At 39.0% G+C, this 12,610-nt stretch overlaps 1 protein-coding gene across 1 annotated transcript in view; it reads left to right on the top strand.

Moving 5' to 3' along the window:
• Positions 1 to 12,610, top strand: part of LOC128693278 (uncharacterized) — a 586,781-nt gene that overhangs the window by 549,187 nt on the left and 24,984 nt on the right. The window lies entirely within an intron of this gene.

The following is a 12,610-nucleotide window of genomic DNA, read 5'->3' as shown; positions in this document are numbered from 1 at the left end:
TTCCCAATTCGTTTTACTTTCTGCTTTGTGTATAGCTTTGCGATTTATTAACTCATCTTAAAACGGTTTTCCTGCAATTTCCTGGATTTACATTATTTACTCTGGGTTTGATTAGTTCACTTTAGTTTAGGTTTGGGTAGGGTAGAGATTCACATAATAATAAAAATTAAACATTTATGATATATCATAACGTGCAATATTATACTGAGATGACATAACTTGTGCACCGAAAAAGGAGACCCAGTGAGCGCTATTTACGATAGTCAGATAATCGCTGTTTAAGGCTCTTGTGAGAGTCACTAATCCAACTGACTTAGCGACAGTGAAAGGCTGAGTTTGTTAAAGAGTATGGGTTGGATTGTTATTATTAAGTTAAAAAAAATCCTGAAAGCATTTCTGGACACTTGCTTACCATGATTTGACAGGTAAATGATACTGACACATGTGGTTAAGAGACTCTTGAGAGCAAGAACTTAATTCTGACAATGTTCCTTTTAGTGTTTAAGATTTATAAAGTTATGCCTTGATACAGCTTAACACTGAGAGATTTGTCGTCAGACTACTGTCTCCAACATTCTCGCAATTTTCCCATCAAAAACGTTCCATCTCCCTTTGTTTCTCTGCACCAAGTTTCTGATTAACGTTTTTCTTGTCTCAGAAAGCAATCATTAATCTACGTTCCTGGTGAGGATAAGATGGCTAAAATGATTTGGCTGAGGTCGGTAAGGATTCAAAACCTTAAAACACTTGAAAAGTAACGATGAAACTGAAAATTAAACTACAGTGCATTTCAGTCCGTCATGGATTATCATCATGTCGCGAGAGACTTAATTTATAATGGTTTAAAACGGATTCTGCGGTCAACTTATGAATTATTCCAGCCACTGTTTTTTTTATTCGTTATATTTTTTCTTTTTAGCCATGGTGTTGTGGGTTACTTGTGATTTGTTGTAGTCGTGAGGTGAGCTAGTTGTGATGTGTTCCAGCCACGGTATTCTGACTTTACTTGTTCATACAGTCCCTTGCTTTTCCAGGTAGCAGAAAGGAACTTATGTAATGTATCGTATGCTAAGTACTGCTGCGTGAAATCATTTCATTCTATCGTAGAACCAGTCTACGCCCATGCAAAAATAATCCACGCCCAACTAGAACATGTCTACGTCCTTGTCGAATCCCAGCCCAGCAGTACATCGAGCGGGAGTATTTCTCTCCCCCTTCCTGTCAACAAGCGCCCTTCTTCTCCCTTCCTCCACATATCCCTCACCGCTACCTCTATCCTACCGCTCATATACACCCACGCCCATACTATGCTAATCTCCTGTACCTAAACTCTGCCCCGCCCATGCTCAAGTCACGCGAGAAGTCACAGCAACGCAGCCACGCTGCAGCGGAGGAGCAGCTTGAAGGTTATGACCAGACATATATCCTTAAAATCGTGACTTCTGCTCCTTAAAGTTTAGCAAAATCGTGTAAATCATAAGCTTAGTTCACTGTATGTTAATATTAAATTTCCACCAACCATTGCTTTCGGCCTAAACATCCAAATGTTTCAAAATATCCGTTTTTTTTTTTTAAGACAAATGCCCTAGAATTTTAAATTGGTGTATATCAACAAAAATATGACAACAACATGATCTTCGTATCGATTCTTAAGTTTTTTAGGAAACACTTCTATATATAACTACTAAGATAAAAGACATTATTTTCAAAATGGTTCTCATGTTAATGTTTTCTGCGTTCTCGAAACTTAGAATTTCGCCTCAAGTTACCAGACAATAATAATAATAATAATAATAATAATAATAATAATAATAATAATAATAACAATAACAATAATAATAATAATAATAATAATAACAATAACAATAACAATAATAATAATAATAATAATAATAATAACAATAACAATAACAATAACAATAACAATAATAATAATAATAATAATAATAATAATAATAATAATAATTACAATAATATCAAACTTAGCGCTAAATCCGAAAGGATCATACAACGCATCAGTGAGTTACCAGAAAATCTCGCTAAAATTAAACGAATGACGTAAAAAAATTAAATAACAGTTTATGTATTCAATAAAAACTCTAGGAATATAAATGAATAAAATTATTATTTTTCAATATCTGAAAAGTTTTTATTTTAAAAATATCACAATCACTACCTGACTCACTAAATCATAATAACACAAGTGTAAATAAACCATACCAAGGGTGGGAGTGAACGCTCTGGCCTGGAGTTCTACGACTCACTCGCCACGAGTTCTATCCCCCCCGCGGAATGGTTTATATCACAATCAAATATTCTTTCACAAAGTACATATATCCTAGAACACATTTTCTAAAGGAAAGAACACGATTTCTAAAGACATTATTCATCTGAAGAACAACAGCTTACTTAAAGATCATTAGTTGTTTATAAATGTCTTTGATCTCAACGTTAATGGATAATTAACATGAACAAACCCCCTCTTAACACATTGCCAGCTTATATTTCAGAAAAGTGGGACAAGTGTTATTTCTTAAATGATTTTGGAATTAACTCTATATAGGTTTCTGATCTTCCTGGATTGAGAAACTATTACATATATAGTTCATCTGGGTCTGCTTATTTAAAAACCTATACAAAATTACACTTTTCTTTTTTATCCTCAGTACAAGTATCTAATTCAACTAAGATGATGGACTGAAACTGCTAGTCTTTGGTTTCTGGCATTACAATGAGAGGAGCTCTGCTTGCTCTGATGTAGAGAGTTGTCAAACGTTTAATATGCCAGTCTGTTTCCTAAAACATTAGGTCCACAGGATTCAGCTTGGCCAACAGTAATATGAACTGTATTTATACAGACTAACTTACAGTGAGAGTCTGTTCGTTAACAAATTAGTAGCTTGGTGGGGCCCAGTTTTTCTTCAACGCTAGAATAACAGTTGCTGGGTAAAACATTAATTGCTCCACATTTTTCCGTCGAGCCACCTTGCTGGCTCAGGCATTTTTAATATCAGAAATATCAAGGTTATTTATTTTTTCTGTGTAACTTAAGGTTATTTAATTCAGGGTATCAGTTTTTATGCCACTTGGCTTCATTTAGTGTCAGGAGTTCTGCAACAGTGTTTCTGTCGCCAAGTTCCACGGTATGGTTCGCCGTAGATAAACAACCAAATTCAAAAAATATTTGAATATTTGTAGACAGAGTTTGATATCCTGACCCAGGCTTTTGTCTCTTATGACATGACACATGTCACATGTACTCGTGTTGTGGACTATGGTATTTCAAGGGGACTTGCACATGTCACATGTACTCGTCTTGTGGACCATGGTATTTCAAGGGCACTTGTACATGTCACATGTACTCGTCTTGTGGACCATGGTATTTCAAGGGCACTTGTACATGTCACATGTGCTCGTGTTGTGGACCATGGTATTTCAAGGGCACTTGTACATGTCACCTGTACTCGTCTTGTGGACCATGGTATTTCAAGGGCACTTGTACATGTCACATGTACTCGTCTTGTGGACCATGGTATTTCAAGGGCACTTGTACATGTCACATGTACTCGTCTTGTGGACCATGGTATTTCAAGGGCACTTGTACATGTCACATGTACTCGTATTGTGGACCATGGTATTTCAAGGGCACTTGTACATGTCACATGTACTCGTATTGTGGACCATGGTATTTCAAGGGCACTTGTACATGTCGCATGTACTCGTGTTGTGGACCATGGTATTTCAAGGGCACTTGCACATGTCACATGTACTCGTATTGTGGACCATGGTATTTCAAGGGCACTTGTACATGTCACATGTACTCGTATTGTGGACCATGGTATTTCAAGGGCACTTGTACATGTCGCATGTACTCGTGTTGTGGACCATGGTATTTCAAGGGCACTTGCACATGTCACATGTACTCGGGTTGAGGTTAAACTGTGGTCTTCACCTTTTTATCTAGACAAAAAGCTGCTGTAATAATTTTTGGCCACTTTCATTTCGGAGATATTTAATTATTTAACCGGACATTATAGTTTCCGATAATGTTATTAATATTACCGATATTTATTATTATTACTATTGTTATTATTATTATTATTTGTAGTAGAAGTAGTAGTAGTTATATTATTAATATTATTATTACTTTTATTATTATTATTATTATTATTATTATTATTATTATTATTATTATTATTATTATTATTATTACCAGTAGTAGTAGTAATAGTAGTAGTAGTAGTAGTAGCAGTAGTAGTAGTAGTAGTAGTAGTAGTAGTAGTAGTAGTAGTAGTACAGAAGTAGAGATACTCTCGTCTTTCTTCTTATGTACCTGTTAGACTTGGCTGCTGCTGCTATACCATAATAAAAATGTCGGTCAGACTCTCTCCTTATCGTTACCTTTTTATTTCTTGCTGTATTGCTCTGTTCTCGTGTGTCCCTTTCTTTCCATAATTTTTCCAAAGTTTTTTGCCCTTTTGTTCACTCTCTGCATTTTTGGTTGATTCATATGATATTTTCCTATTTTCTGAGTAGGATGGTTTCGTTTTAATTCTTGTACTTTCCAACTAACTTTCCTTCCAGTTCCCCTTCCCATAGCACTGCATTTAGGAATTTTCTGCTTAAAGTTTTGGAATTATCTAGTTTTTTTGCCCCTACTTACCTTTGTTCCCTCAAAGTTTATACATGATCTTCAAAATTCAGCATTGTGTAGTTGCTAGCACTCACGGGGCTCTTATTTTCTATTTGTGGTAAATATTATGTCTCCTCTTGTTGGCTCTTATTTTTATCTCTATCTTATCCTGTCATTCACATGCTAACACAAAGTTTTCCTTAACCAACTCCATCAGCATAGCCATTTACGTGTCCGATCCCTAATGTGGATCCAGAAATTCCAAGTCAGTTTCGTTGGGCTCAAATAACGCATGATAAGACTTTCTTTAACACTTTGAATTCTTCAAGTCGCTTCCACTATGGTATCAAATACTGAGTTTTTCTTGGCTTCATATTCTTGTCTCGGTCTCCTCCTGTTAAGTGGTACATCTCCGCAGCTGCTGCTCTGAAAACTTAATATCCAGCTAGGAATATGGAATCTGTTAACATGAGAGTTTTCTCATAAGTTTTACTTATGATGTCTGGAGTTACCTTTGTCTGCATGTGTGTACTCACCTAATTGTACTCACCTAATTGTGGTTGCAGCGTTGTAGACTCAGCTCCTGGCCCCGCCTCTTCACTGGGTGCTACTAGGTCCTCTCTCTCCCTGCTCCATGAGCTTTATCATACCTCATCTTAAAGCTATGTATGGTTCCTGCCTCCACTGCCTCACTTGCTAGGCTATTCCACTTCCTGACTACTCTATGACTGAAGAAATACTTCCTAACATCCTTTTGACTCATCTGGGTCTTCAACTTCCAATTGTGACCTCTTGTTTCTGTGTCCCCTCTCTGAAACATCCTCTTTCTGTCCACTTTGTCTATTCCACGCAGTATTTTGTATGTCGTTATCATGTTTCCCCTAATTCTTTTGTCCTCCAGTGTCGTCAGGCCGATTTCCCTTAACCTATGTTCGTAGGACATTCCCCTTAGCTCTGGAACCTACATTGTCGCAAACCTTTGCACTTTCTCTAATTTCTTAACGTGCTTGACGCGGTGCGGGTTTCAAACAGGTGCTGTATACTCCAGTATGGGCCTGACGTACACGGTGTACAGTGTCTTGAACGATTCCTTACTAAGGTATCGGAACGCTATTGTATGGTTTCCCAGGCGCCTATATGCTGCAGTCGTTATCTGGTTGATGTGTGCTTCCGGAGACGTGATCAGTGTTATACTCACCCCAAGATCTTTCTCCTTGAGCGAGGTTTGCAGTCTTTGGCCACCTAGCCTATTCTCAGTCTGCGGTCTTCCTTTCCCTTTGCATTTGGCGGGGTTAAATTCGAGAAGCCAGTTGCTGGACCAGGTGCCCAGCCTATTCAGGTCTCTTTGATGTCCTACCTGATCCTCATCTGATTCAATTCTCCTCATTAACTTCACATAATCTGCGAACAGGGACATTTCTGAGTCTCACTCTTCCATCACGTCATTCACATAATCCAGAAATAGCACTGGTCCTTGTACTGACCCCTGTGGGACCCCGCTCGTCACAGGTGCCCACTGTGTTACCTCTTAATGTACCACGACTCGTTGTTGCCTCCCTGTCAGGTATTCTCTGATCCATTGCAGTGCCCTTCCTGTTATACGCGCCTGTTCCTCTAGTTTCTGCACCGATCTCCTTTGAGGAACTGTGTCGAAGGCTTTCTTGCAGCCCAAGAAGATGCAATCAACCCACCCCTCTCTCTCGTGTCTTGCTTCTGTTACTGTATCATAAAACTCCAGTAGGTTTGTGACACAGGATTTGCCTTCCATAAATCCATGCTTGTTGGAGTTTATACTCTTGTTTCGTTTCAGGTGCTCCACCACTATCCTCCTAATAATCTTCTCCATGACTCTGCATATTATGCATATTATTTTCACTTCCTGGCCACTTGAAGGCTAAAGAAGTTGTTCCTAATATCCCTGTGACTCATCTGTGCTTTTGACTAGCAGATGTGACCTAAAACCCGGCTCTCAAACAAAATCTCCCTGTGTACCCTGGTAGTTCCTCCATGTACTTTGTATATTGTAATCATGTCACCTCTGATCCTTCTGTCCTCTAGTGTCATCAGGTTTGGCTCCTCTAGCTTCTCATTATAGGTCATACCCCTCAATACTGACACTAGTTTTGTTGCAATATCTTTGTACTTTGTCATCTTTTTTAATACTTAACCAGGGGTAGGATCCAAATTGGTGCTGCATACCCCATGACGGGCAGTTACTCCATTGATGTGAGACCCCGATGAAATGATTGGTACAATGCACACGCCGAGGTCCCTCTCTTTTCAGGAGGTTAGCAGCCTTCGTCCTCCTAGCATATACACTGTCGCCGGATGTCTTTGCCTTTCTCTGATTTTTATACCTTTGCATTTGCTGTGGTTAAATTCTTGTCAGATTAATCCTGCAGCTTGTCCAGATCTATTTGTAATCTTTCCTGGTTTTCCCCGGTTTGTATTCTCCACATTAGTGTTACATCATCTGCGAAGTGTGACATCTCTTGCTCGATATTGTCATATTGTTTACGTACACACACAAAAAAAAACAAAACAGTGCTGGTCCACGTACTGACCCTTTTGGAACTCCACTCGCAACAATTGCCTATTGCGATTCCTCCTTTTTGACAGTACCTCATTGCTTCCTACCTGGTAAGCATTCCTTGATCCACTGTAGTGCTTTCTCTGTAATTTCTGTTGGCTCCTTTACCTTTAGTGCTAATCTCTTGCGGAGTACTGTACAGAATGCGTGTGGGTAGATTGGTAAAGCACTGCGTACCTTGTCCTAAGGTTCGTAGGTTCGAGTCTCCTTCAGCCAGAGATCAGTGCTTGTGTATATTTCGCCTGCTCTCGCGAATTCCATATATATATATATATATATATATATATATATATATATATATATATATATATATATGTATATATATATATATATATATATATATATATGAGTAGTGTAGTTTTCTACAGGGGGGTCTCTTCCGGTTTGGGCCTTCTACAGGGAGGTCTCCTCCGGTATAGGGCCTTCCACTGGGAGGTCTCTTCCGGTTTGGGCCTTCCACTGAGCGGTGTATCCGGTCTAGGACCAGCAGCTGGAGGGTCACCTTTTTCACACCTAGGTGTTACTTCCGGTTTTGACCATGACCTCGCCCTCGAGACTACCTCACCCTTGACCCCCCCCAATACCCCCACCCCCACGACCCCCCGCCTTGCGACCCCGCCGTCGCGCCGCGCCCCGCGCACCCGCGCGCCCCCGCCCCGCCGCCCCGCGCGCCCGCGCACCCGCGCGCCCCGCCCCGCCGCCCCGCGCGCCCCGCGCGCCCCGCCCCACCCCGCGCGCCCGCCCGCGCCCCTTCGCGCCTTCTGCTGCGCCTTCTGCAGCGTCGTCCGGATCGCCCCCGCGCCTCGAATTTTTTTCCGATTTTTGTCGAATTTTTTTTGAATTTCATTTTCTTGTGCTCTCCATCTCCTCGGATCAAGTTTTTAAGGTTCCCCCTCTCACTTTCACCCCCATCCCAAAATTTCTCGATATTACAAGTTTTTGCATTCCCCCCTATGGGGGTTTTCGAAATTCTCCATCTCCTTGGATCAAGTTTTTGGATTCCCCCTATGGGGTTTTCGAAATTCTCCAATTCCTCGGATCAAGTTTTTTGGAATCCCCCCCCCCTCTGGGGGTAAGCATGCTTACTACAGGTCTAAAAGTTTCCTCTCATTAAGTCAAATGAACTAAAAGTTTCCCCTTATTATTTTAAAATGAACTAAAAGTTTCCTCTCATTAAGTTAAATGAACTAAAAGTTTCCTCTCATTAAGTTAAATGAACTAAAAGTTTCCTCTCATTAAGTTAAATGAACTAAAAGTTTCCTCTCTTTAAGTTAAATGAACTAAAAAAGCGTTTACTCGGTGGTCAGTATTCCACTCATTAAGTTAAATGAACTAAAAAGGACCACGCGCACACAGGTTGAATCTTGTCTACCCTTTTAGTTAATAAGGGGACATAGCAGTGACGTCACGCGCACAGGCTGAATCATGTCGACCCTTTTTTAGTTCATTCAAGTTAATAAGGGGACACAGCAGTGACGTCACGCGCACAGGCTGAATCATGTCGACCCTTTTTTAGTTCATTCAAGTTAATAAGGGGACACAGCAGTGACGTCACACACACACAGGTTGAATCATGTCGAACTTTACCCCTACACATATACATCATAGGGAAAACATTTTCATCATCAGAAAGACACATTTCAGGATAAGACTAATACACAATTTTTTTTTTCATTATTTATTATACAAGCAATACATCACTCTATTCTCCTACGTTTAGATGGTGGAATATCAGGGTGTCCATAAGCCAAGGATTTATTAGTATTCAAATGATATCTTTTATCATCAAAGGCTGACAAACCTCTCTTATTAATTCTTACCGTACATATTTCACCTTTTACATTACCTATAGACTTACACGTGAATAATTCTCTATCTACATTTGATAAAACATTCTTATATCTTGCATGTGTTAATAATGGCATAAATTGTGAAGGAATACCCTTGGCTCTGCTGACAGCAGTTGATCTTCCAGCAATCTTGACAGAATACATTTTAGCTTTCAGGGCTATCAACTCGCTAATATGGTTATCACACATTTCAGATTTCAATAACCCCAGCTCACCTTTTCTACTATCATCATATAAGGGATGCTCAGGACTGAAATTTGAAAAATCCATATAACCTAACAATGGTTCACTTTTTAACTCGGTGTACAAATCTTTACATTTCAAGCTAAAAATATAGGAGTCGGTATCGGTATAAAGAAGTCTTACATCATCACCATAATGTTGTTTTAAAACTTTATACCAAAAATGATACAATTTCTTTTTAGCTATCTCAAGAATTTGAAAACCGAGATAAAGTGGTTGCTTAACTTCTAATATATCTTTATTGAATGTGCAAACCACTCTATCTTGATTTAAATGTGTGATATTTTTTAACAAAGGATCCTTACTCGCTCTAATAAATGCTTTCTCATTATTGATATATCTATATTTCTCAGCATACTTTGTAATATTCAGCAATGATTTCCCATATATGGCGTTATTAGTTAATTTGAAGGTTTTTGACTTGATAGGACATCTTGTAGCTGTTCTCTGTGCAATATTAGTTGATATGAAGGGTTCTAAAAATTTTGTCTGTGTATATTCATATATGGTATGAACCTTTTCCACCTCTAACCCAAGTTCCAGTAATAACTGTAACAATTCTAGACTGATCAAATAATTTTTCTGAGATAAATGACTGCCCACTAATTTCCCATTAGATTTGGGGATCTTTCTACCTTCATTTTTCAATATAGATTCACAATAAGGAGATAACATCTCTTCTGATATATTCATATGTGATAATATTAAAGGAAGTTCATCAGTGAGTCTAGCTACCTCGGGGGATATGTGCTTGGTATCACATTCTATCCAATATCCCTTTTGTCCTTCACAGGAAACATTACTTAATCCCACATCGAGGATAGCATTCTTCTCGTCATTGGATAATTTTCTGATACCATTCTGTGGAAGAGCTTCAACCATCGCACTAGCATACAAAGAATTGAAATCTAGATATAGAATATGAGTGCCCATTCCACTCTCAACATCAAAATTAGGGTTAATTAGGGGATTATCTGCTTTAGAATACTGATTAATTGCGCAGGTAAACCCACCTCTGAGATTCCTTTTAATCAAGTCATATAATTCATGGGAATATATCATATCTAATCTTACATTAGTTTTCAATAGGAATGCGTCCCAACTGAATGATGGTAAACTTATATAATTACTAACGTCTAACTTATAAATATCCTTGAGTGTTTTACGCCACTCCATGAAGACATCGGCTAACAAACCAACATCTGTCTTGAGATATAACATCAAGTAATCTCCTAAAGTCTTACATTTACCCAAGTCAAACACTTTCAATGCATGTTCATAATCTTCTTGGCTGATAGCGCTATTTCTCAAAGAATTAAAAAAATGATCTTTACTCGGTAATTTTGTTTCATCGAGCTTCTTTAAACTATCAATATAATCATAACACAAAATTTGTTTTCCTTTACATAATAAAGGTAAGACATCTCGAGGCACATCTTTCAGAATACTCTCTGTATATTTCAGGGATTTACCTGCCTTGATATGTTGTTCTGCTAACGTGGAAAGAGATCCATTCAATAAAGACAGTGAATCCTGAAACCTAACCTTACCTATCTCTACTTTCAAGAATTTGAAACCTTGTTTCGAATGAATTTCAACGTTATATTTATCGACATTCAATTCCTTTAAAATTATTCCTAAATCATACGACATGTTATGACAAAAAAGCAATAATTTCTCTCTCTTGTCTTTACACTGCATATTACATCGTGCACAATAGGCTCCAATATAATTATTGAAATTTAAAGTATGGTCGTGGTGTTTATGTTTGTCCTTGGGGTTTTTGAAGGTGTTACCACATAATTCACAAGTGTTCTGAGAATCATGCCTCATCTTATCCTCCTCTGACATATGGATTTCATGATACTGTCTTCTAAACTTTATTTTATTCCATTCACCACTAACATTTAAAATGAAATGATTAACAGCATCCTCCCCCTTATAACTCTTTATACACACTATTTCTCCTTTGCGATCAAATATAATATAACAATAGGCAATGGCTTTATGACGAGACTCAATTTTACCTGCCGGGAGAGTTGTGTCTAATGCACATTCGAAATCAAATACACCGATATATTCGTTGGAATGTGTATGACTAAAATTTTCAAAGTGCACTGTTGTTCCTTCCGGGAGGAATACGAGAACCTGATTGATTTTACATCCATCTTCGTGGATATCTAACTCTTCCTGTGTATTCAACTTCATCAAACAACTATGACAGTGCTTCTTTACACCTTTTTCTGACATTATCGTTCTAACATACCCGTCAAAATCTTTGATTAAAACCAAATGACTTTCATTCAACAATAACGCGCACATAATGTCCTTATATTTCTTATTCCCCTTACGACACATAGCCATAAATGTCCTATCTTGATCCTTTCTTAATTGATAAACATATAATGACACTTTATTTTCCTTCTCTAATATACCTAACTTATCACGCGTAATGGGGAAATCATCTATAGAAGATTTTGCATGATTAAGACAACCTCTCTTAGTATTAACTGCTTTGCGAATATGTTTCCATGACATATTCTTTTTATCAACCATACCCCCGGCCGGGATTGAACCCGCGGTCATAGAGTCTCAAAACTCCAGCCCGTCGCGCTAGCCACTAGACCAGCCAGCCACAATAAGATTCATCCAACTAGGTATATTTCTACACCATAGGAAAGTTAGCACAGGCACCTCTGTGACCACAAATGCAAGTTTTTACAGACGAATCTCCAGCTAGCGTGGCCGTGGCGAACTCTAGCTCAAGTCCCTTCACTGCCGTCAACATGACTTAAGAAATCGTAATGACACGATTGCAAATAAACCATACCCCCGGCCGGGATTGAACCCGCGGTCATAGAGTCTCAAAACTCCAGCCCGTCGCGCTAGCCACTAGACCAGCCAGCCACAATAAGATTCATCCAACTAGGTATATTTCTACACCATAGGAAAGTTAGCACAGGCACCTCTGTGACCACAAATGCAAGTTTTTACAGACGAATCTCCAGCTAGCGTGGCCGTGGCGAACTCTAGCTCAAGTCCCTTCACTGCCGTCAACATGACTTAAGAAATCGTAATGACACGATTGCAAATAAACCATACCCCCGGCCGGGATTGAACCCGCGGTCATAGAGTCTCAAAACTCCAGCCCGTCGCGCTAGCCACTAGACCAGCCAGCCACAATAAGATTCATCCAACTAGGTATATTTCTACACCATAGGAAAGTTAGCACAGGCACCTCTGTGACCACAAATGCAAGTTTTTACAGACGAATCTCCAGCTAGCGTGGCCGTG

Source organism: Cherax quadricarinatus, chromosome 90, assembly GCF_038502225.1.
Source record: "Cherax quadricarinatus isolate ZL_2023a chromosome 90, ASM3850222v1, whole genome shotgun sequence".
NCBI lineage: Eukaryota > Metazoa > Arthropoda > Malacostraca > Decapoda > Parastacidae > Cherax > Cherax quadricarinatus.
Note: the sequence above shows the minus strand (reverse complement) of the source record. Positions and strands in the feature narration are given on the sequence as shown.